Source organism: Salvelinus namaycush, chromosome 33 (assembly GCF_016432855.1).
Source record: "Salvelinus namaycush isolate Seneca chromosome 33, SaNama_1.0, whole genome shotgun sequence".
In the NCBI taxonomy this organism is placed as follows: domain Eukaryota; kingdom Metazoa; phylum Chordata; class Actinopteri; order Salmoniformes; family Salmonidae; genus Salvelinus; species Salvelinus namaycush.
In genome coordinates this window covers 28,451,965-28,476,160 of record NC_052339.1, presented here as the reverse complement: position 1 = coordinate 28,476,160, position 24,196 = coordinate 28,451,965, and positions in this window count along the sequence as shown.

Here is a 24,196-nt window from a genome sequence, read left to right as displayed (position 1 = left end):
GTGTGTGTGTGTGTGTGTGAGTCTTTGTTAGGTCTAGATGTCCCCAGCTGAGTGTTGGGTCTGGTGTGGCCTAATGCAATAGTAATTAAGGACCATATTCAAGGCTACATGGACACAAGACAATCCTGGCTAATGAACTATCGATCGACTGGGGGTCGCCCAGCCAGGCTAAAGCATGCTGACTGTGTGTGTGTGTGTGTGTGTGTGTGTGTGTGTGTGTGTGTGTGTGTGTGTGTGTGTGTGTGTGTGTGCGTGCGCGCAGAGGCGTCATGCCCATAGGGGGCACAGGGGCACATGCCCCCTCAGATCTGTCCTGTTTAAAAAAATATGTTTTTTAAATATTTAGTTGTTTCTCTGTAATACTACTAGCCACCAAGCAATTGAATGAAGTTGGCTTAGCTAGCTCAGATAGGTTCCCCCCTCCAGACCACCCCCCTGCCATCCTCATGTACTTTGTGCCACTTCAGATATTTTGGGGTTCCTGGCACCCCTGTGTGTGTGTGGTGTGGTGTGGTGTGGTGTGGTGTGGTGTGGTGTGGTGTGGTGTGGTGTGGTGTGGTGTGGTGTGGTGTGGTGTGTGTGTGTGTGTGTGTGTGTGTGTGTGTGTGTGTGTGTGTGTGTGTGTGTGTGTGTCCATAGGACCCCAGCTGACCACTCATGTGCTTTTAGAGCACTGGCCTTGTTATAGTACTGTGATTGACATATGCTAAGATTCACATCAATTTGCCCTACTTCTTCCTCTGACCTGATTGAAGACTGACCGCTAGGATCCACAGACAATTTTGTGAAGACATTAATGACTGACACAGAGGGAGGAAAGAAAATGATTGGAAGGGAGAGAAAGAGGGGAGTGAGTGGAATTGGGGGGAGAGAGAATGAAAGAGAGAGAGAGAAAGAGGAGAAACCGATAAACTGACATCAAATTCCATCCATATCGTTCAATGGATACAGTTAAAAACATGTTCGTTTTGACAACAGTTAGCATGACTTTACCTCCTATACAAAAATATATATCACTGTCATCACTGTATCATAAAAAAATATACAAATCCACTGCCATTCCAAACCCCAGTAAAACTGCAGACAATGGTATGAAAAAGGTATCCATTAAACCAATGATTTTAAAAAGCATAACCCTACAATCACACCAAATTTCCGGAAATACCAGTTAAAACACTGTGCTTTCATTTGAGTGCTTTTTCCCAGAGATCTGGCTCTGCACTATGAATTTTTGAACAGTGCCAAAATGCTCTCATTTCATCTGATCGCTTCAATCATATGGTAATCTGTGGCAGGCAGGTGGGCGAATATTGCTCAGCTATAATTGGCGGTTTGCTAATGGAGTTGCTGGGTGTCTGTTGGAAATATGTTTTAAGGCCTAACGAGTTTTGACGGATCAGATCAGAAAGCGCTGGGCGCAGGGCGTGTGTGTGTGTGCAGGGGTGTGTGTGTAACTGTTGTAGCACACACCCCCGCAGCCCACGCAAGGTGGGGGGCACATGAGCTTTAGGGTCCCCCAACCTCCCAAAAAACAACCCCCGTAGGTCGGACCCTCCAGATAGTCTTTAAACACGTCATAAGCCATTAAATACATTTTTAGAATTATAGGAAATTAGCTTTAAAACTGCAACATTTTCTCATAGCACATGGCAAAATGTGTAGAATAGCAGAAAATTAGTTCAGGGATTCTTGAAAGTCAGGAAAATCCTTTATTTTTGTAGTTGATTTTTATTTATTTGCATTATTTGAGCTTAAAATGTACAGTTGAAGTATGAAGATTACATACACTTAGGTTGGAGTAATTAAAACTCGTTTTTTTAACCACTCCACAAATGTCTTGTTAACAAGACATATAGTTCTGTGCATGACACAAGTAATTTTTCCAACAATTGTTTACAGACAGATTATTTCACTTATAATTCACTGTATCAAAATTCCAGTGGGTCAGAAGTTTACATACACTAAGTTGACTGTGCCTTTCAACAGCTTGGAAAATTCCAGAAAATGATGTCATGGCTTTAGAAGCTTCTGATAGGCTAATTGACATCATTTGAGTCATTTGGAGGTGTACCTGTGGATGTATTTCAAGGCCTACCTTCAAACTCAGTGCCTCTTTGCTTGACATCATGGGAAAATCAAAAGCAATCAGCCAAGACCTCGAAAAAAATTGTAGACCTCCACAAGTCTGGTTCATCCTTGGAAGAAATTTCCAAATGCCTGAAGGTACCACGTCCATCTGTACAAACAATAGTATGCAAGTATAAACACCATGGGACCACGCAGCCCTCATACTGCTCAAGAAGGAGACGCGTTCTGTCTCCTAGAGATGAACGTACTTTGGTGCGAAAAGTGCAAATCAATCCCAGAACACCAGCATAGGACCTTGTGAAGATGCTGGAGGAAACAGTCGCAAATGTATTTGTATCCACAGTAAAACGAGTCCTATACCGACATAACCTGAAAAACCACTCAGCAAGGAAAAAGCCACTGCTCCAAAACCGCCATAAAAAAGCCAGACTACGGTTTGCAACTGCACATGGGGACAAATATAGTAATTTTTGGAGAAATGTCCTCTGTTCTGATGAAACAAGAATAGAACTGTTTGGCAATAATGACCATCATTATGTTTGGAGGAAAAAGGGGGAGGTTTGCAAGCCGAAGAACACCACCCCAACCGTGAAGCATGGGGTGGCAGCATCATGTTGTGGGGGTGCTTTGCTGCAGGAGAGACTGGTGCACTTCACAAAACAGATGGCATCATGAGGTAGGAAAATTATGTGGATATATTGAAGCAACATCTCAAGACATCAGTAACATTAACTTGCTTGAACATGCTGTATGGTCACGTAACTGTTGTTGCAGGCAATAATGCTTTGTGGACTTCACCGGACAGGAGTTGCTCTCCAGTTTTGTGATGAAACAAAGGTGTGGTTAAATATATTCCGCCACTGTGTCTTCTTATTGTCTCGGCCTTAGACATAAATATCACGGTCGCAAGGCGTATGAACTAACAGGTTATAGAGCAAACAACACAATTATCACAACACATAGGTTGTAGTATGGCTTTTTTCTGGCTTGGTTTCCCCAGTGAGTTTACCCACGCACCGCTACTGTCCAAATGTACAGTTGAAGTCGGAAGTTTACATACACCTCAGCCAAATACATTTAAACTCAGTTTTCCACAATTTCTGACATTTAATCGTAGTAAAAATTCCCTGTCTTAGGTCAGTTAGGATCACCACGTTATTTTAAGAATGTGAAATGTCAGAATAATAGTAGAGAATGATTTATTTCAGCTTTCATATCTTTCATCATATTCCCAGTGGGTCAGAAGTTTACATAACCTCAATTAGTATTTGGTAGCATTGCCTTAAAATTGTTTAACGTGGGTCAAACATTTCGGGTAGCCTTCCATAAGCTTCCCACAATAAGTTGGGTGCATTTTGGCACTTTGGCACTTGGGGAATGTCTCTATAAGCTTGACACATCTAGTCACTGGGATTTTTGCCCATTCTTCAAGGCAAAACTGCTCCAGCTCCTTCAAGTTGGATGGGTTCCGCTGGTATACAGCAAACTTTAAGTCATACCACAGATTCTCAATTGGATTGAGGTCTGGGCTTTGATTAGGCCTTTCCAAGACATTTAAATGTTTCCCCTTAAAACTTCTTAGGACTAGGGGGCGCAGTTTTCGCTTTTGGCTAAAAAGGTGTACCCATTTGAAACTGCCTATTTCTCAGCCCCCGAAACTAGAATATGCATATAATAGTCAGATTAGGATAGAAAACACTCTGAAGTTTCCAAAACTGTAAACATTTTGTCTGTGAGTTAAACAGAACTGGTATTGCAGGCTAAAACCTGAGGAAAATCCAACCAGGAAGCAGCCCTGCTATTGAGACCTCTCTGTTCCCATGCATACCTATTGCCCATTGAAAGGGATATCAACCAGACTTCTTTTTCTATGTCTTCCCTAAGGTGTCAACAGCCTTTAGACATAGTTTCAGGCTTTTATTTTGAAGAATGAGCGTGAAAGGGCACATTGCGTAAGTGGATAGGTGGGGGCTCTGAGTGATTTTTGCGCAAAAGTGAAAGGCAGGCATTGTTTATCTCGGTCCTAGTGAAAAGCCAACTGTCCCTGTTGATATATTATCGAATAGATATTTGAAAAACACCCTGAAGTTGGATCATAAACAACGTTTGACATGTTTCTGTGGACATTATGGATACAATCTGGAATTTTTTCCGGCGTTGTCGCGAATGCTTTTTCCGGTGGATTCCTGGGCATAACGCAGCAAACAAACAGAGGTATTTGGATATAAAAAATATCTTTACGGAACAAAAGGAACATTTGCTGTCTAACTGGAAGTCTCGTGAGTGAAACCATCCGAAGATCATCAAAGGTAAACGATTAATTTGATTGCTTTTCTGATTTTCGTGACCAGGTTACCTGACGCTAAGTGTTCTTATTGTTTTGTCGAGCGATCGATAAATTTACACAAATGCAAGTATTACTTGCGCTGTAAAGCATAATTTCAAAATCTGAGACGACAGATGGATTAACAACAGGCTAAACTGTGTTTTGCAATATTGCACTTGTGATTTCATGAAATTATATTTTATTATATACCGTTCGCGCTAGGCTACGCTATACTAGTCAGCGTTTCTGATGACAAATATCCCGGATCCGGGATGGGTGGTTCAGAAAGATTAAATCACTCAAGTGTTGCTCTTGCAGTATGCTTAGGGTCATTGTCCTGCTGGAAGGTGAACCTCCATCCCAGTCTCAAATCTCTGGAAGACTGAAACAGGTTTCCCTCAAGAATTTCCCTGTATTTAGCGCCATCCATTATTCCTTCAATTCTGACCAGTTTCCTAGTCCCTACCAACGAAAAACACCCCCACAGCATGATGCTGTCACCACCATGCTTCACTGTGGGGATGGTATTCCCGGGGTGATGAGAGGTGTTGGGTTTGTGCCAGACATAGCGTTTTCCCAATGGCCAAAAATCGCAATTTTAGTCTCATCTGACCAGAGTACCTTCTTCCATATGTTTGGGGAATCTCCCACATGCCTTTTGGCGAACATCAAACGTGTTTGCATATTTATTTCTTTAAGCAATGGCTTTTTTCTGGCCACTCTTCCGTAAAGCCCAGCTCTGTGGAGTGTACAGCTTAAAGTGGTCCTATGGACAGATACTCCAATCTCCGCTGTGGAGCTTTGCAGCTCCTTCAGTGTTATCTTTGGGCTCTCTGATTAATGCCCTCCTTGCCTGGTCCGTGAGTTTTGATGGGTGGCCCTCTCTTGGCAGGTTTGTTGTGGTGCCATATTCTTTCCATTTTTTTTTATAATGGATTTAAATGGTGCTCCGTGGGATGTTCAAAGTTTTGGATGTTTTTTAGAACCCAACACTGATCTGTACTTCTCCACAATTTTGTCCCTGACCTGTTTGGAGAGCTCCTTGGTCTTCATGGTGCTGCTTGCTTGGTGGTTCCCCTTGCTCTGTGGTGTTACAGACTCTGGGGCCTTTCAGAACAGGTGTATATATACTGAGATCATGTGACAGATTATGTGACACTTAGATTGCACACAGGTGGACTTTATTTAACTAATTATGTGACTTCTGAAGGTAATTGGTTGCACCAGATCTTATTTAGGGGCTTCATAGCAAAGGGTGAATACATATGCACGCACCACTTTTCTGTATCATATTTTTTTGACATTTTTTAAACAAGTTATTTTTTTCATTTCACTTCACCAATTTGGACCATTTTGTGTATGTCCATTACATGAAAACCAAATAAAAATTCATTTAAATTACAAGTAATGCAACAAAACGCCAAGGGGGATGAATGCTTTTGCATTTGTATGAGACATTTTATATATTCATTAAAACATAGAACAAAACATAGTCCATACAACATTTACACTAGAACTGTCTTTAAAGGTAGTTGTTCGTTGACAATTAGCAGCTTAAAGGGTATGTTCTGATTTGTGATTCTAAAGAGCAGCACACAACATTAAAATGTCCTTTAATTTAGTAGCGTCCTATAGACTAATACATTGGTTACCAAACTTTTTATAGTCCCGTACCCCTTCAAACATTCAACCTCCAGCTGCGTACCCCTCTAGCACCAGGGTCAGCACACTCTCAAATGTTGTTTTTTGCAATCATTCTAAGCCTGCCACACACACACTATCTGATACATTTATTAAACATAAGAATGAGTGTGAGTTTTTGTCACATCCTGGCTCGTGGGAAGTGGCAAAGAGCTCTTATAGGACCAGGGCACAACTAGTAATATAATAATAATCAATAATTTAGCTCTTTATTGAACCATCTTACATATAAAACCTTATGTGTTCATCGAATATTGTGAATAACTCACCACAGGTTAATGAGAAGGGTATGCTTGAAAGGATGCACATAACTCTGCAATGTTGGGTTGTATTGGAGAGAGTCCCAGTCTTAAATCATGTTCCACACACGGTCTGTGCCTGTATTTAGTTTTCATGGTAGTGAGGGCCGAGATTCAACTCTCATATAGGTACGTGGTTGCAAAGGGCATCAGTGTCTTAACAGAGCGATTTGCCAAGGCAGGATACTATGAGCGCAGCCCAATCCAGAAATCTGGCAGTGGCTTCTGATTAAATTAAATTTTCACAGAACCGCTTGTTGCAATTTCGATGAGGCTCTCTTGTTCAGATATCAGTAAGTGGACTGGAGGTGTAACAGTTTAACTTTACGTCCGTCCCCTCGCCCATACCCGGGCTCGAACCAGGGACCCTCTGCACACATCAACAACTGACACCCACGAAGCATCGTTACCCATCGCTCCACAAAAGCCGCGGCCCTTGCAGAGCAAGGGGAACCACTACTTCAAGGTCTCAAAGCGAGTGACTTTAAACCGTCCCCTCGCCCCGACACGGGCGCGAACCAGGGACCCTCTGCACACATCAACAACGGTCGCCCACGAAGCATCGTTACCCATCGCTCCACAAAGGCCACGGCCCTTGCAGAGCAAGGGGAACCACTACTTCAAGGTCTCAAAGCGAGTGACGTCACCGATTGAAACGCTATTAGCGCGCACCACCGCTAACTAGCTAGCCATTTCACATCGGTTACAGAGGCAGGGCATGAAAGGGATAATGAATCCAGTTGTTTGTGTCATCCGTTTTGGGAAAGTACCTGCGTAATTGTGCACCAAACTCACTCGGGTGTCTGTAAGCTTGAGTTCATTTGCACACAAAAAAAATCATACAATGATGGAAAGACCTGTGTGTTGTCCTTGTTAGTGCAGACAGAGAAGTGCTCCAACTTCTTAATCATAGCCTCAATTTTGTCCCGCACATTGAATATAGTTGTGGAGAGTCCCTGTAATCCTAGATTCAGATCATTCAGGCGAGAAAAAACATCACCCAGGTAGGCCAGTCGTGTGAGAAACTCTTCATCATGCAAGCGGTCAGACAAGTGAAAATGATGGTCAGTATTGAAAACTTTAAACTCGTCTCTCAATTCAAATAAACCTGTCAATACTTTTCCCCTTGATAACCAGCACACTTCTGTATGTTGTAAAAGTGTTACATGGTCCCTGCCCATATCATTGCATAGTGCAGAAAATACACGACAGTTCAGGGGCCTTGCTTTAACAAAGTTAACCATTTTCACTGTAGTGTCCAAAACGTCTTTCAAGCTGTCAGGCATTCCCTTAGCAGCAAGAGCCTCTTGGTGGATGCTGCAGTGTACCCAAGTGTTGTCGGCAGCAACTGCTTGCACGCACGTTACCACTCCACTGTGTCTCCCTGTCATGGATTTTGCACCATCAGTACAGATACCAACATGAGCAGCAGCTACGTTTGGCTACATACTCTCTTGTGGAATTCCCACAAGAGAGTAACGGTTAATATGATTATTTGACTAGGCTACCTGTATTTGACATTGTGTTGTTATTTCGCTGAACACTAGATGGAGTCATTTTATTTTTGTCAGTAAAACGAGGCTACTCAGGCGAGAAAAAAACCTCACCCAAATGTATAGCCCTGTTGGAAAATATAAATGGACTGTTTGAAAATGTGAAGGAAAATTTTTTTATTTGGCGTACCACCGACGGCATTGTGCGTACCCCTATTTGGGAATACTTGGACTAATACAAGCCACAGAGGTCAGCAGGGCTGCTGTAAGGTTCTGTATATATTTTCTTAGTCAACATTGTGTTCTGTTTCGTTGTGTTCTTGAACATAGCCCTGTCTTTCATTTTTGTTCATTTCTGTAGTGAATACTCAGGGAGAAAAAGGTGTTAATTTCACCTTCGCATAATCGTGATCACAGGCAGGTAATGGTCATACACAGGTAGGTAAACTGGCAGGTGAATCAAAACTAGGACTGAAGGCTATAACTGGTTCTCACAAACGAGCTTGGAAAAGGCTTAGTAGAGTCAAAATGAATAATACCTCACAAAGGCACAAACAGAAAGAACTGAACTAAATAAGGAGCTGATGAGACCAGGTGAGTAACTAACACAGGTGAAATCAATGAACAAAAATGAAAGACAGGGCTACGTTCAAGAACACAAAGAAACAGAACACAAGGTTGACTAAGAGGCTCCTGACGACCCAACGGCACCGGAGGGTGGAGTGGGGGAGCAGAGGCGGCCTCTGGTTCGACAAGGTCGTGGACTGACCCGACATTCTGCGTCGAGACTGATGTCCAGTGGGTCTGTTCAGGAGTCGACCCCGAAGTCGGGGAGCTAGACGGCAGGCCCATAACCTTCCCAGTCCACTAGATAGTGGATGCGACCTCTCAGGCGTTTGGAATCAAGAATGGCCCGTATGGCGTAGGCAGATTCTCCTCCGACGTCCAACGGTGGGGGCGCACTGCGGGTTAAGACTGGAGGATGAAGAGGACTGTAGGTGACTGGTTTTAACAGAGACACATGGAAGGACGAGGAGATGTTATACTGACGGGGTAACTGGAGGCGGTACGAGACAGGGTTGATGCGATGGAAATGAAAGACAGGGCTACGTTCAAGAGCACAACGAAACAGAACACAATGTTGACTAAGAAAATAAATACAGAACCTTACATCTGCAGTCTGCAGTAAAAGGCAAAGTACTCAACATTACAACACGTGACCATATGGACCGACACTGCAATGGCAAAGTCAGAAGACTTGGAAACAGGCTGAGGGAATTGGGCTGTAATGAAACATAATCATATAGGATAAACATAAATGTGATGACTGTATGGCATTTTTTGCTAAATGAAAGTAATCTGATTTACCATGAATAATAATATCACTATTCTCAGGACATATAAGAGGCATAGGTTACAGTAACATCAGTAAAAAATAAGAGCCTTCGCGTGTCTTCAGTATAGTTAAAGTTCACAATCATTCATATGCATGTAGTGTATTTGTATCATATACCAGCAATTTACAAACTTATCATCACATATCAATACTGACCATTGACAGCTGGAGGGTGATAGTGACAAAACTTGAAGATTCCCAGTTCTTTTAGATGTATTGTGCATAAAACATGAGTTGGTTTGTGAATGAAATCCTCTAATACATCTAGGCCTACATCTTGTTGAACTGTATCAGTAGTGAGAGTCTACATGGCTAGCTGAGAGAAGCTATACTTTATTCTTCTGATACATCGTAAATCACATGAATTATAAAGCACAGTTTGTTTTGACAAGCAGAGCAAGAGAAAAACGAAACACGCACATGCAGACATGCACACACACCCCCACACATACACTCACACACATGTATGCACATTGCACACAGGAGCACACGGGGACACGCACACACAGACACACACACAAAGTCGACATGAAGAAGGAATGCCCTTTTGGGTGAACATAAACATGGAAGAGTGAGGGTGAAGCTGATTATCTGGTCCAGTATTGAACAGACATACTGCAGGAAATCGTGCACCACTGTCAGCAAGCGTGCACAGATAGGGCTCTACCTGTGCAGAGCATACATGTGTGCCCATTTGGCCTTCCACCCTCCAAAGTGGGCTTTTTGGTGGTGGTATAATTTTCCCCAAAAGTTAGTTTTTTACCCCCTTTTTCATGATATCCAATTGGTAGTTACAGTCTTATCCCATTGCTGCAACTCCCGTACGGACTCGGGAGAGACGAAGGTTGAGAGCCATGCATCCTCTTCAAAACACGACCCACACTGCTTCTTGATACACTGTTCACTTAACCCGGAAACCAGCCGAACCAATGTGTCGGAGGAAACACTGTTCAGTTGGCGACCAAGTCAGTTTGCTGGCACCCAGCCCGCCACAAGGAGTCGCTAGAGCACGATGGGACAAGGAAATCCCGGCCAGCCAAACCCTCCCCTAATCCGGATGACGCAGGGCCAGTTGTGCACCGCCTCAAGGTTCACGGCCAGCTGTGACAGCCTGGGATCGAAGCCGGGTCTGTAGTGACGCCACAAGAACTGTGATGCAATGCCTTAGACTGCTGCGCCACTCGGGAGGCCCAGTTTTCTTCCAGTTTTGCCTGACAAAAACAGAGTAGGCCTACGTTTATCATACCTATAAAATACAGTTTAGCAAACATATTCTGGCAAATTCATTAAGATATTTGTGAGGAAGAACAGGGCTACCCGGCTGGCAATGAGCACTCTGCTGGCATGCTGCCCTCCAAAGTGATGGCCACTGTGCAGACAGAACATGCTTTTCCATCCTATCCTGTTACAATAAGCCATATGAATTTGCTTGCTCTGGACTACAGAGAAGTGACATTATACATCCCTAGTTGATATTGGCTGCTAACATGAATGACTCCAAATGCCAGTGTAAAACGCAGTTTATTTCTGTAGCCTATCTTGCGTTTCGAAAATACATCACCGTTTATGGCTGTACTGACAGGCTACATTTGCGCAGTGATTGTGTGTGCATGTGTGTGAGAGGAAGGTCGCAAGTTTTGTACCCCTCCTTTTTGGGTGTCGCGGGTCAGAAAGTTTGAAAAATACTAGGAAACAAGATAGTGGCAACACATGGAGTTGGGTTGGATATAGTAATGGTACATAGGATACATGATAGTGGCAACACATGGAGTTGGGTTGGATATAGTAATGGTACATAGGATACAAGATAGTGGCAACACATGGAGTTGGGTTGGATATAGTAATGGTACATAGGATACATGATAGTGGCATCATATGGAGTTGGGTTGGATATAGTAATGGTACATAGGATACATGATAGTGGCATCATATGGAGTTGGGTTGGATATAGTAATGGTACATAGGATACATGATAGTGGCATCATATGGAGTTGGGTTGGATATAGTAATGGTACATAGGATACATGATAGTGGCATCATATGGAGTTGGGTTGGATATAGTAATGGTACATAGGATACATGATAGTGGCATCATATGGAGTTGGGTTGGATATAGTAATGGTACATAGGATACATGATAGTGGCATCATATGGAGTTGGGTTGGATATAGTAATGGTACAAAGAATACATGATAGTGGCATCATATGGAGTTGGGTTGGATATAGTAATGGTACATAGGATACATGATAGTGGCATCATATGGAGTTGGGTTGGATATAGTAATGGTACATAGGATACATGATAGTGGCATCATATGGAGTTGGGTTGGATATAGTAATGGTACATAGGATACATGAGAGTGGCATCATATGGAGTTGGGCTGGATATAGTAATGGTACATAGGATACATGATAGTGGCATCATATGGAGTTGGGTTGGATATAGTAATGGTACAAGGATACATGATAGTGGCATCATATGGAGTTGGGTTGGATATAGTAATGGTACAAGGATACATGATAGTGGCATCATATGGAGTTGGGTTGGATATAGTAATGGTACATAGGATACATGATAGTGGCATCATATGGAGTTGGGTTGGATATAGTAATGGTACAAGGATACATGATAGTTGCATCATATGGAGTTGGGTTGGATATAGTAATGGTACATAGGATACATGATAGTGGCATCATATGGAGTTGGGTTGGATATAGTAATGGTACATAGGATACATGATAGTTGCATCATATGGAGTTGGGTTGGATATAGTAATGGTACATAGGACACATGATAGTGGCATCATATGGAGTTGGGTTGGATATAGTAATGGTACATAGGATACATGATAGTGGCATCATATGGAGTTGGGTTGGATATAGTAATGGTAGGGCGACAGTATATCTTCTATTTTCACTGGAATTGTAAGTGAAGCATTTATTCCAGTTCAAAATAGTTTTGCAATATTTATTCATTGGACTGCGCTACTTTCCCCTCTACTTGTAAAAATTGCTCAAGAGTCTGTGACACAGTTGTGGGATTTATTTTGGGGAGTGCCCTTGTTTTTGTTGAGCACATGCCCCCCAAAGGTCTGTGCAAGGCCCTGCAGAAGATTCTAGTAGGCAGACACGTTTCTATTGCATTGCTAGATGCTGAGTGCATCTTAATAGTGATGATCAAATCAAATTGTATTAGTCACATGCGCCGAATACAGGTGAAATGCTTACAGTGAAATGCTTACTTAAGAGCACCTAACCAACAATGCAGTTCAAAAAATACAAATAAGAAATAAAAGTAACAAATAATTAAACAGCAGCAGTAAAATAACAATAGCGAGACTATATACATGGGGTGCCGGTACAGAGTCAATGTGCGGGGGCACCGGTTAGTCGAGGTAATTGAGGTAATATATACATGTACTGTAGGAAGAGTTGTTAAAGTGACTATGCATAGATAATAACAGAGAGTAGCAGCGGTGTAAAAGGGGGGGATGCAAATAGTCTGGGTAGCCATTTGATTAGATGTTCAGGAGTCTTACAGCTTGGGGGTAGAAGCTGTTTAGAAGCCTTTGGACCTGGATTTGGCGCTCCGGTACCGCTTGCCGTGCTGTAGCAGAGAGAACAGTCTATGACTAGGGTGGCTGGAGTCTTAGACAATTTTTAGGGCCTTCCTCTGACACCGCCTGGTATAGAGGTCCTGGATGCCAGGAAACTTGGCCACAGTGGTGTACTGGGCCGTACGCACTACCCTCTGTAGTGCCTTGCGGTTGGAAGCCGAGCAGTTGCCATACCAGGCAGTGATGCAAACAGTCAGGATGCTCTCAATGGTGCAGCTCTAGAACCTTTTGAGGATCTGAGGACCCATGTCAAATCTTTTCAGTCTCCTGAGGGAGAATAGGTTTTGTTGTGCCCTCGTCACGACTGTCTTGGTGTCCTTAGACCATGTTAGTTTGTTGGTGATGTGGACAACAAGGAACTTGAAGCAATCAAACCTGCACCACTACAGCCCCATCGACGAGAATGGGTGTGCTCGGTCCTCCTTTTCCTGTAGTCCACAATCATCTCCTTTGTCTTGATCACGTTGAGGGAGAGGTTGATGTCCTGGCACCACACGGCCAGGTCTCTATAGGCTGTCTCGTCATTGTCGGTGATCAGGCCTACCACTGTTGTGTCATCGGCAAACTTAATGATGGTGTTGGAGTCGTGCCTGGCCGTGCAGTCATGAGTGAACAGGGAGTACAGGACGGGACTGAGCACACACCCCTGAGGGGTCTCTGTGTTAAGGATCAGTGTGGCGGATGTGTTGTTACCTACCCTTAACACCTGGGGGCGGCCCGTTGTAAAAAACAGGATTTATTTAAAAAATATATATTTCACCTTTATTTAACCAGGTAGGCCAATTGAGAACACGTTCTCATTTACAACTGCGACCTGGCCAAGATAAAGCAAAGCAGTGCAACACAAACAACACAGAGTTACACATGGGATAAACAAACGTACAGTCTATAACAGGTCGGTGATCTGTTTCTTAACTTTGCTTTCGAAGATTTTAGAAAGGCAGGGTAGGATAGATATAGGTCTGTAACAGTTTGGGTCTAGAGTGTCACCCCTTTTGAAGAGGGGGATGACCGAGGGCAGCTTTCCAATCTTTAGGGATCTCAGACGATACGAAATAGAGGTTGAACAGGCTAGTGATAGGGGTTGCAACAATTGCGGCGGCTAATTTCAGAAAGAGAGGGTCCAAATTGTTTAGCCCGGGTGATTTGTAGGGGTCCAGATTTTGCCGCTCTTTCAGAACATCAGCTATCTGGATTTGGGTGAAGGAGAAATGGGGGAGGCTTGGGAAAGTTGCTGTGGGGGGTGCAGAGCTGTTGACCGGGGTAGGGGTAGCCAGGTGGAAAGCATTGCCAGCCGTAGAAAAATGCTTATTGAAATTCTCAATTATTGTAGATTTATCGGTGGTGACAGTGTTTCCTAGCCTCAGTGCAGTGGGCAGCTGGGAGGAGGTGCTCATATTCTCCATGGATTTTACAGTGTCCCAGAACTTTTTGGAGTTTGTGCTACAGGATGCAAATTTCTGTTTGAAAAAGCTATCCTTTGCTTTCCTAACTGACTGTGTATATTGGTTCCTAACTTCCCTGAAAAGTTGCATATCACAGGGGCTATTCGATGCTAATGCAATACACCACAGGATGTTTTTGTGCTGCTCAAGGGCAGTCAAGTCTGGAATGAACCAAGGGCTATATCTGTTCTTAGTTCTACATTTTTTGAATGGGGTATGCTTATTTAAGATGGTGAGGAAAGCACGTTTAAAGTATAACCAGGCATCCTCTACTGATGGAATGAGGTCGATATCCTTTCAGGATACCCGAGCCAGGTCGATTAGAAAGGCCTGCTCGCTGAAGTGTTTTAGGGAGCGTTTGACAGTGATGAGGGGTGGTCGTTTGACCGCGGACCCATTACGGACGATTGCAATGAGGCAGTGATCGGTGACATCCTGGTTGAAGACAACAGAGGTGTGTTTAGAGGGCAGGTTGGTCAGGATGATGTCTATGAGGGTGCCCGTGTTTACGGACTTAGGGTTGTACCTGGTAGGTTCCTTGATAATTTGTGTGAGACTGAGGGCATCTAGCTTAGATTTTAGGACGGCAGGGGTGTTAAGCATATCCCAGTTTAGGTCACCTAACATTACAAACTCTGAAGATAAATGCGGGGCAATTAATTCACATATGGTGTCCAAGGCACAGCTGGGGGCTGAGGGGGGTCTATAACAGGCGTCAACAGCGAGATACTTATATCTGTAAAGGTGGATTTTTAAAAGTAGAAGCTCGAACTGTTTGGGCATAGACCTGGATAACATGATCAAACTCTGCAGACTATCTCTGCAGTAGATTGCAACTCCACCCCCTTTGGCAGTTCTATCTTAGCGGAAAATGTTGTAGTTGGGGATGGAAATGTAAGAATTTTTGGTGGCCTTCCTAAGCCAGGATTCAGACACGGCTAGGACATCAGGGTTGGTGGAGTGTGCTAAGGCAGTGAATAAAAAACTTAGGGAGGAGGCTTCTGATGTTAACATGCATGAAACCAAGGATTTTACGGTTACAGAAGTCAACAAAAGATAGCGCCTGGGGAATAGGAGTGGAACTGGGGGCTACAGGGCCTGGGTTAACCTTTACATCACCAGAAGAACAGAGGAGGAGTAGGATAAGGGTACGGCTAAAGGCTATAATAACTGGTTGTCTAGTGCGTTGGGGACAGAGAATAAAAGGATTTCTGGGCGTGGTAGAATAGATTCAGGGCATAATGTACAGACAATGGAATGGTAGGATGTGAGTACAGTGGAGGTAAACCTAGGCGTTGAGTGACAATGAGAGAGGTTTCGTCTCTGGAGGCACCAGTTAAGCCAGGTGAGGTCTCCGCATGTGTGTGGGGTGGGACAAAATAGCTATCTAAGGCATTTTGAGCGGGACTGAGGGCTCTACAGTGAAATAGAACAGTAAGAACTAGCCAAGACAACAGTAGACAAGGCATATTGACATTAGAGAGAGGCATAAAGCAAACACAGGTGTTGACCAGGAGAGCTAAGACAACAACGGGTAAATGGCGATGAATGGGCAGAGCGGGTCAGTTAGGTACATACAGGACCTGAGTTCGAGGCTGGGGCCGACAGGTAAACAAAATAAGGTATCGTGTTATTGAAACAGTCCAGGGGGCATCCTCTGTGTAGCCGAGTGATCATAGGGTCAAAAGAGGTGAGTCAGGGTGCCATTCGGTAGTCACTACTATGCTAGGCGAGCAGGGGACACAGCATTCAGAAAAGCTGGCGGGCCGGGGCTAGTAGATGATTCTTCGGCGACATCGTAACAGACCACATCGGGCGATCACGTCGGCAGTCCAGTCATAATAGATCGGCTGGGCTCCGTGTCGACAATAAAGGGTCCAGGCCAATTGGCAAAGGAGGTATTGTAGCCCTAGAATTTGCTGGTATATGGGCCTAGCTCGAGGCTAGCTGGTGCTTTCTTCGGGACAGAGGCGTTAGCAAACAGTAGCCACTCATTTGCAGATAGCTAGCTGCGATGATCCGGTGTAATGATCCAGAGCGGCAGGAATTCGATGATGTGGTAGAGAGAAGCAGTCCGATATGCTCTGGGTTGATATCGAGCTGTGCAGACAGGCAGGTGTTGTCCGAGCTAAGGCTGGCTGGCTGGTGACCCAGAAAAAGGTGAAGACCGCTAGCCGTGGCTTACAAAGACTAGTAGCTAGTTAGCTAGCTAGCTCCTGACGGAGGTTCCAGTTATAAGGAACAAAAATATCAGATCCGTACCACATTGGGTGGGGCGGGTTGCAGGAAAGTATATTTAGTTCATAGATAGAAAGTGAGATTAAGATACATACGAAAAAGACCGGCTATTTACACGGGATACGACACGGGATAAGACAAAGACAAACACACACGTCCTACTGCTACGCCATCTTGAAGTTTTTTTGGATAACATATTAGTGTTAGCAAGAACTATTATTTCTAGCTGGATAACACAACAACTAGCTAGGTAGCAAGTCTAAACAATATAAATCATGATAATGATAACTAGTAGTAATGTAAATTGTCTTAGCTACGTTCTTCTTCTCTACCACAGATTCTTCTTCTCTACCACAAGGTCTCAGACTCCAGGATGGGAAAACGCTTACACCAAAGAAACAGATAAAGACGAATACAGAGTTGTCAATTTCCATTGTTACATGTAATGTTAAAAAGGGAAGAAAAAGACCATCCAGTTTATCTAAATTAGCAATCTAGACGATGTCATGCCCTGACCTTAGAGATCCTTTTTATGTCTCTATTTTGGTTTGGTCAGGGCGTGAGTTGGAGTGGGCATTCTATGTTTTGTGTTTCTATGATTTTCTATTTCTATGTTTTGGCAGGGTATGGTTCTCAATCAGGGACAGCTGTCTATCGTTGTCTCTGATTGGGAACCATACTTAGGTAGCTCTTTTTTCCACCTGTGTTTTGTGGGAAGTTGACTTTTGTTTAGGGCACATAGCCTGTAGCTTCACGGTTTGTTTTTGTAGTGTTTGTTGTTTTGTTCGGCGTCATTTTTATCAAATATAGAGAACATGTACGCTCACCACGCTGCACCTTGGTCCAGTTCCTTCAACAGCCGTGACAGACGACTACTCACCACCACTAGAATATTTATTTTTATGTTAATTAGTAGGTCTATATCTTTGTTTAATCTAATTGATCAAATGATTAATCTAACAATAAAAATCCTTTTAATTGTCCAAGAAATGTAAGGTATTTTTACGTGGCAATGAATTTCACGAAAGGAGAAGCTCATCTTTTGTTTGCAGGCATTTTGACTTCGTAATGAGTAGTAAGTAATTACATAGAAATTACTCATACGTAACTTTAAAGTTACACTTTAAATAGCTAAATCCTGTGTTACAACAAGCAACAAAGATTTTCTACTTGTACAGATATTACAGCTATGTACTATGTGGTGGGTTAGCTGACGATTCGATTGTAAGAATGAGTAACATACTTTGTAGGTACACAATAATTACAAGTACTGTAAGCACCCCTCAAGATACGCTTCACTTTAACTAGCTTAATCCTTTGTAACACCTAGTAATTACATTGTACTTATGCAGATATTACATGTACTCTGTGGTGTACAGGTGTGCTTAGCCTTCCACTTGGATGGTGCTTCCGGAAACCTTAAAATTAGGGCCAGGTTGTCAGGATGGTAATGTACTATACACATTGATTACAAGTAAGTACCACTCAAGTTACACTTAACTTTAACTAGCTAAATCCTGTGTTAAGCCTAGTAATTGCATTGTATTTATGTATGTAATCTGTGGTGTACTTGTGTGTTTATCCTCCCACTTGAGGATGACACCTGCATGGTAGACCCCATTCACTGAGGTTGACCTACATCTTATCTGTTTTTGTAAACTCAACCAAGTTAACCCAGATGGTATACTTTTGGGGGGCAAGTGCTAGCCACAACACTGAGTGGAATTTTTGAAGCGTGCGTTCACGGGTAGGTAATTAGAGCCTATGTAATCTCGGGACACCAAGCAAATCTGTCCACAAGAGATTGCAACATTGTGATAGTTATCACTGAATCGGAAGTAGCTGAGAAGATCAAAACACTACATTTGTGAATTTAGTGGAAACATTCCCGTTTGTAACAAGCATGGTAACAAGCATTCGTTGTTACACCGCTGTAATTACAGACTGCAATTACCACCAGATACATGTTATTACAGTGTAACTATGAGTTATGACAATCAACTGAAATGCTTGTTACACTGTAACTACACTGTAATAAGCACCCCTTCAAATGAAGTGTTACCGAAATAGTCAAGGGGTGTGAATACTTTCTGAAGGCACATTATATACCGTACATATACTGTGCATATTTACTGTATATCTACTGTATTAAAGATATAACATAACTGGAGCAATCAAGCTGTGTATTCCACTAAGGAGTTAAAATATTCTATTTAGCAGTACTTTTCTCAACAAACCACCATGTCAGTGTAAATGCAACGTGAAAATCTAGGCCATACTAATCCTTAGCACAAACCCAATCTGGGGAGATCTGAAGAGTACGTGATTAATTCTTCAGTATTAATCATGTAATTCTTTCATATAAAACAAAGCTTAAGCCTTATTTGCTAAGATATTTGACCTTGTCTGAGAGTTAAGACATTACAGCATGGATTTAAAATGCATCTAAAGATTAAAAAATCATGGTTGACTATTACCAAGGATTATAAGAACCCAAGGAAAATTGCTTTTCATTTTCAAAATAAAACTTATTTTAGTGGGCTGAACTAAACCCCAGGTGGTATATTATTTTTATTATTATTATTATTATATATACTGTATACATTATATTTTTACTGATGGAAAATAGGGATAGCTGGAAGAAGTGTTACATACAGAACATATCTGTTTTTTTTCACCTTCATTTGTCCTCCTCCCCTTTTGTTCTAGCTAAGCATTGAAATGAAAGGAATATCTTTAAGACCAACACGTTGTTTTGAATGTTTGATTCACAGCTCGGGGCTACAAGGGGCTTGGAACACACACTTTCCCTTTGATATGAGCTCATTCAGGGAGAAGAATCCTTTATGACTATCAAGTCTGTCAGTCAATCATGTTTACTGATGCTACCCTACCTACCCCCGGCCCTGTGTTTATCTGTGAATGGAAATTATTCTACAGATGGCACCTTCAAGTTCTCTGACTGCCCCCCCTGACAGAAAATATATATTTATTTCATTTTACTTTCATGGTTTTTAGAAAAAATCTACAAGTACAAGGTTGTTTTCTGAAAACGCTGTGTTTCATAATTCATGTAGTAAGTTGCAGCAGGTGGTAACTCAAGTGAAGCAGGGCCTTGCTTGCGGTTTAGTGGTTCATAGGAATGGGAAACAGAAACTACTGATCATCTACTACACTGCCTGTTATTAACCTCTTCTCTCTTCTCTCTTCTTCAAATAAGTTATCTATTTTCTTCAGAGAGAGAAACAAAAATACCGACAACATTTAATAGAATAGTACCCGTTATCAACAGACTTCAACTTGTTTTCTTTAAAATACTTCTGAGGTGTGCTTGATTGAGCTTGCATGCTCAGGGAAGTTTGAACTTTTGGATCTTTTCCTTTGGTTTTATTGCAGGCTAATCTCAGCATTTGAATGACACAACTATGTATTTGACACAGGACTCCTAGACACCCAAACTGACCTCATAGTTATAGTCTAGCTGCAATGCATTCGGGAAGTATTCAGGCCCCTTGACTTTTTCCAAATTGTGTTAGGTTACACCCTTATTCTAAAATTGATTAAATCGGGTTTTTTTAGCTCATGAATCTACACACAATACCCCATAATGACGGCAGGTAGACTACTGGTAGACTACTGGTTGGAGCGTTGAGCCGGTAACCGAAAGGTTGCTAGATCGAATCCCAGAGCTGACATGGTATAAATTTGTCGTTCTGAACAAGGCAGTTTACCCGCTGTTGTAAATAACAATGTGTTCTTAACTGACTTGCCTAGTTCAACAAAGGTTCAATTTAAAAAATGACAAAGCAAAAACAGGTTTTTCAAAAAAAAATCTAATTTCTTAAAAATAAAAAACTGAAATATTACATGTACATAAGTATTCAGACCCTTTACTCAGTACTTTGTTGAAGCACCTTTGGCAGCGATTACAGCCTCGAGTCTTCTTGGGTATGACGCTACATGCTTGGCACACCTGTATTTCGGGAGTTTCTCACATTCTTCTCTGCAGATCCCCTCAATCTCTGTCAGGTTGGATGGGGAGCGTCGCTGCACAACTACTTTAAGGTCTCTCCAGAGATGTTCGATCGGGTTCAAGTCTGGGCTATGGCTGGGCACCTCAAGGACATTCAGAGACTTGTCCCGAAGCCACTCTTGAGTTGTCTTAGCTGTGTGCTTAGAGTCGTCCTGTTGGAAGGTGAACCTTCGCCCCAGTCTGGGGTCCGGAGCGCTCTGGAGCAGGTTTTCATCAAGGATCTCTCTGTACTTTGCTTTGTTCATCTTTCTCTCGATCCTGACTAGTCTCTCAGTCCCTGCCGCTGAAAAACATCCCCACCACATGATTCTGCCACCACTATGCTTCACCGTAGGGATGGTGCCAGGTTTCCTCCAGACGTGATGCTTGGCATTCAAGTCAAATAGTTCAATCTTGGTTTTATCAGACCAGAGAATTTTGTTTCTCATGGTCTGAGAGTTTTTAGATGCCTTTTGGCAAACTCCAAGTGGGCTGTCATGTGCCTTTTACTGAGGAGTGGCTTCTGTCTGGCCATGTTTGATGGAGTGCTGCAGAGATGTTTGTCCTTCTGGAAGGTTCTCCAATCTCCACAGAGGAACTTTAGAGCTCTAACAGAGTGACCATCGGGTTCTTGGTCACCTCCATGACCAAGGCCCTTCTCCCCCGATTGCTCAGTTCGGCTGGGCGGCCAGCTCTAGGAAGAGTCTTTGTGGTTCTAAACTTCTTCCATTCAAGAATAATGGAAGCCACTGTGTTCTTGGGGACCATCAAAGCTGCAGAATGTTTTTGGTACCCTGCCCCAGATCTGTGCCTCGACACAATCCGCTCAATAAAGGTTACACACACACATATAGACAGGTGTGTGCCTTTCTAAATCATGTCCAATCAATTACATTTACTACAGGTGGACTCCAATCAAGTTGTAGAAACATCTCAAGGATGATCAATGGAAACAGGATGCACCTGAGCTCAATTTTGAGTCTCATAGCAAAGGGTCTGAATACTTATGTAAATAAGGTATTTCTTTTATAAATATATATACATTTGAAAACATTTCTAAAAACCTGTTTTCGCTTTGTCATTATGGGGTATTGTGTGTAGATTGATGAGTTTTTAAAATGTTTTTATCCATTTTAGAATAAGGCTGTAATGTAACAAAATGTGGAAAAGGTTAAGGGGTCTTAATACTTTCCGAAGGCACTGTATGATCACCAATGGCCTTTCATAATCCACAATAAATGCATCTCATGTCCGTAAAATTCCCACTGCGTATTTCACAAAATGGCTGACGTTGCCCTAGTTCAGGAGCACAGACAACAGTACCAGTCTGATATGAATAACAGATTCCACCAGATTTATGGTGACTGCTTCTGAAGAGGAGAGCTATCAACTAACCTTGACGGTTTCTCATTTCGCCAAGCCAGATGAATGACCCCACAGGAAACTGTCCATCGCTGACACAAAATGGAGAGGATTAAGATGAACCGTGATTAGATCAGAAAGGAGGAGGAAGTCCTGGCAGCACTCAGTGATATTACTTAAGTCTCTCTTTTCAATCAAATTTTACTGATATGAAATAAAGTACTAAGAGAGAGAGGACGTGTTCTGTGAATTAAAAGCTCAGGCAATGTAATTAGTGAAAGCTTGTATATCTGCCCTGAGATCTTTAAAAAACAACAATAATAAGGAATAGGACAAACTGGGAGGGATTTCCCCGCTCCGTTTGAATTTTAAGATCCATTTAATTTAATTTGCTTTGATATTGAATGATGAGGGCAGATTTGGTTTGGTAGTCTACTGTTAGGTGGATGGCCATGTCAAATAATTGGATGGAAAGAGATTGCCAGCTAGCCAACCATTATGAGAAATGATCATACTTTAAACTCTCTATACTTACTGATCAGAAGGATTGAAGCTTAATGTCTAAATCTTAATACACAGAAGTTAAATTTGCCCCCGCATTCAGTTGATGAAGTTGATAATGACGCATGTACAGTTGAGTACAGAGCAATATTATCATTATAGTCTACGACTGAATTTCCATCTCCTAGAGAGAAGGCTCTGTCAACAGCATAATACCGGATTCTAGATGATATATTACGTGGGTAACGGCGAAAAGTTATCTTTTAACCCTTGACTGTCCACTAGCGTCCGGGAGACTGACATTCACCTTTCAAAAGCCAGCTGTTATACTCTACATGCTGTAGGTTTGTAAGGGTGAAACAACAAAGAGCTCGCTACATGGCACTCACAAACAGTTAGTGTCTAGCCTTGACCTTGGTATTGGGACCCAAAGACCATAAAGGTATCTTGACCTCGGTATTGGGACACAAAGACCATAAAAGGTATCTTGACCTCGGTATTGGGACACAAAGACCATAAAGGTATCTTGACCTTGGTATTGGGACACAAAGACCATAAAGGTATCTTGACCTTGGTATTGGGACACAAAGACCATAAAGGTATCTTGACCTCGGTATTGGGACACAAAGACCATAAAGGTATCTTGACCTCGGTATTGGGACACAAAGACCATAAAGGTATCTTGACCTCGGTATTGGGACACAAAGACCATAAAGGTATCTTGACCTCGGTATTGGGACACAAAGACCATAAAGGTATCTTGACCTCGGTATTGGGACACAAAGACCATAAAGGTATCTTGACCTCGGTATTGGGACACAAAGACCATAAAGGTATCTTGACCTCGGTATTGGGACACAAAGACCATAAAGGTATCTTGACCTCGGTATTGGGACACAAAGACCATAAAGGTATCTTGACCTCGGTATTGGGACACAAAGACCATAAAGGTATCTTGACCTCGGTATTGGGACACAAAGACCATAAAGGTATCTTGACCTCGGTATTGGGACACAAAGACCATAAAGGTATCTTGACCTCGGTATTGGGACACAAAGACCATAAAGGTATCTTGACCTCGGTATTGGGACACAAAGACCATAAAGGTATCTTGACCTCGGTATTGGGACACAAAGACCATAAAGGTATCTTGACCTCGGTATTGGGACACAAAGACCATAAAGGTATCTTGACCTCGGTATTGGGACACAAAGACCATAAAGGTATCTTGACCTTGGTATTGGGACACAAAGACCATAAAGGTATCTTGACCTTGGTATTGGGACACAAAGACCATAAAGGTATCTTGATCTTGGTATTGGGACACAAAGACCATAAAGGTATCTTGACCTTGGTATTGGGACACAAAGACCATAAAGGTATCTTGACCTTGGTATTGGGACACAAAGACCATAAAGGTATCTTGACCTTGGTATTGGGACACAAAGACCATAAAGGTATCTTGACCTCGGTATTGGGACACAAAGACCATAAAGGTATCTTGACCTCGGTATTGGGACACAAAGACCATAAAGGTATCTTGACCTCGGTATTGGGACACAAAGACCATAAAGGTATCTTGACCTCGGTATTGGGACACAAAGACCATAAAGGTATCTTGACCTCGGTATTGGGACACAAAGACCATAAAGGTATCTTGACCTCGGTATTGGGACACAAAGACCATAAAGGTATCTTGACCTTGGTATTGGGACACA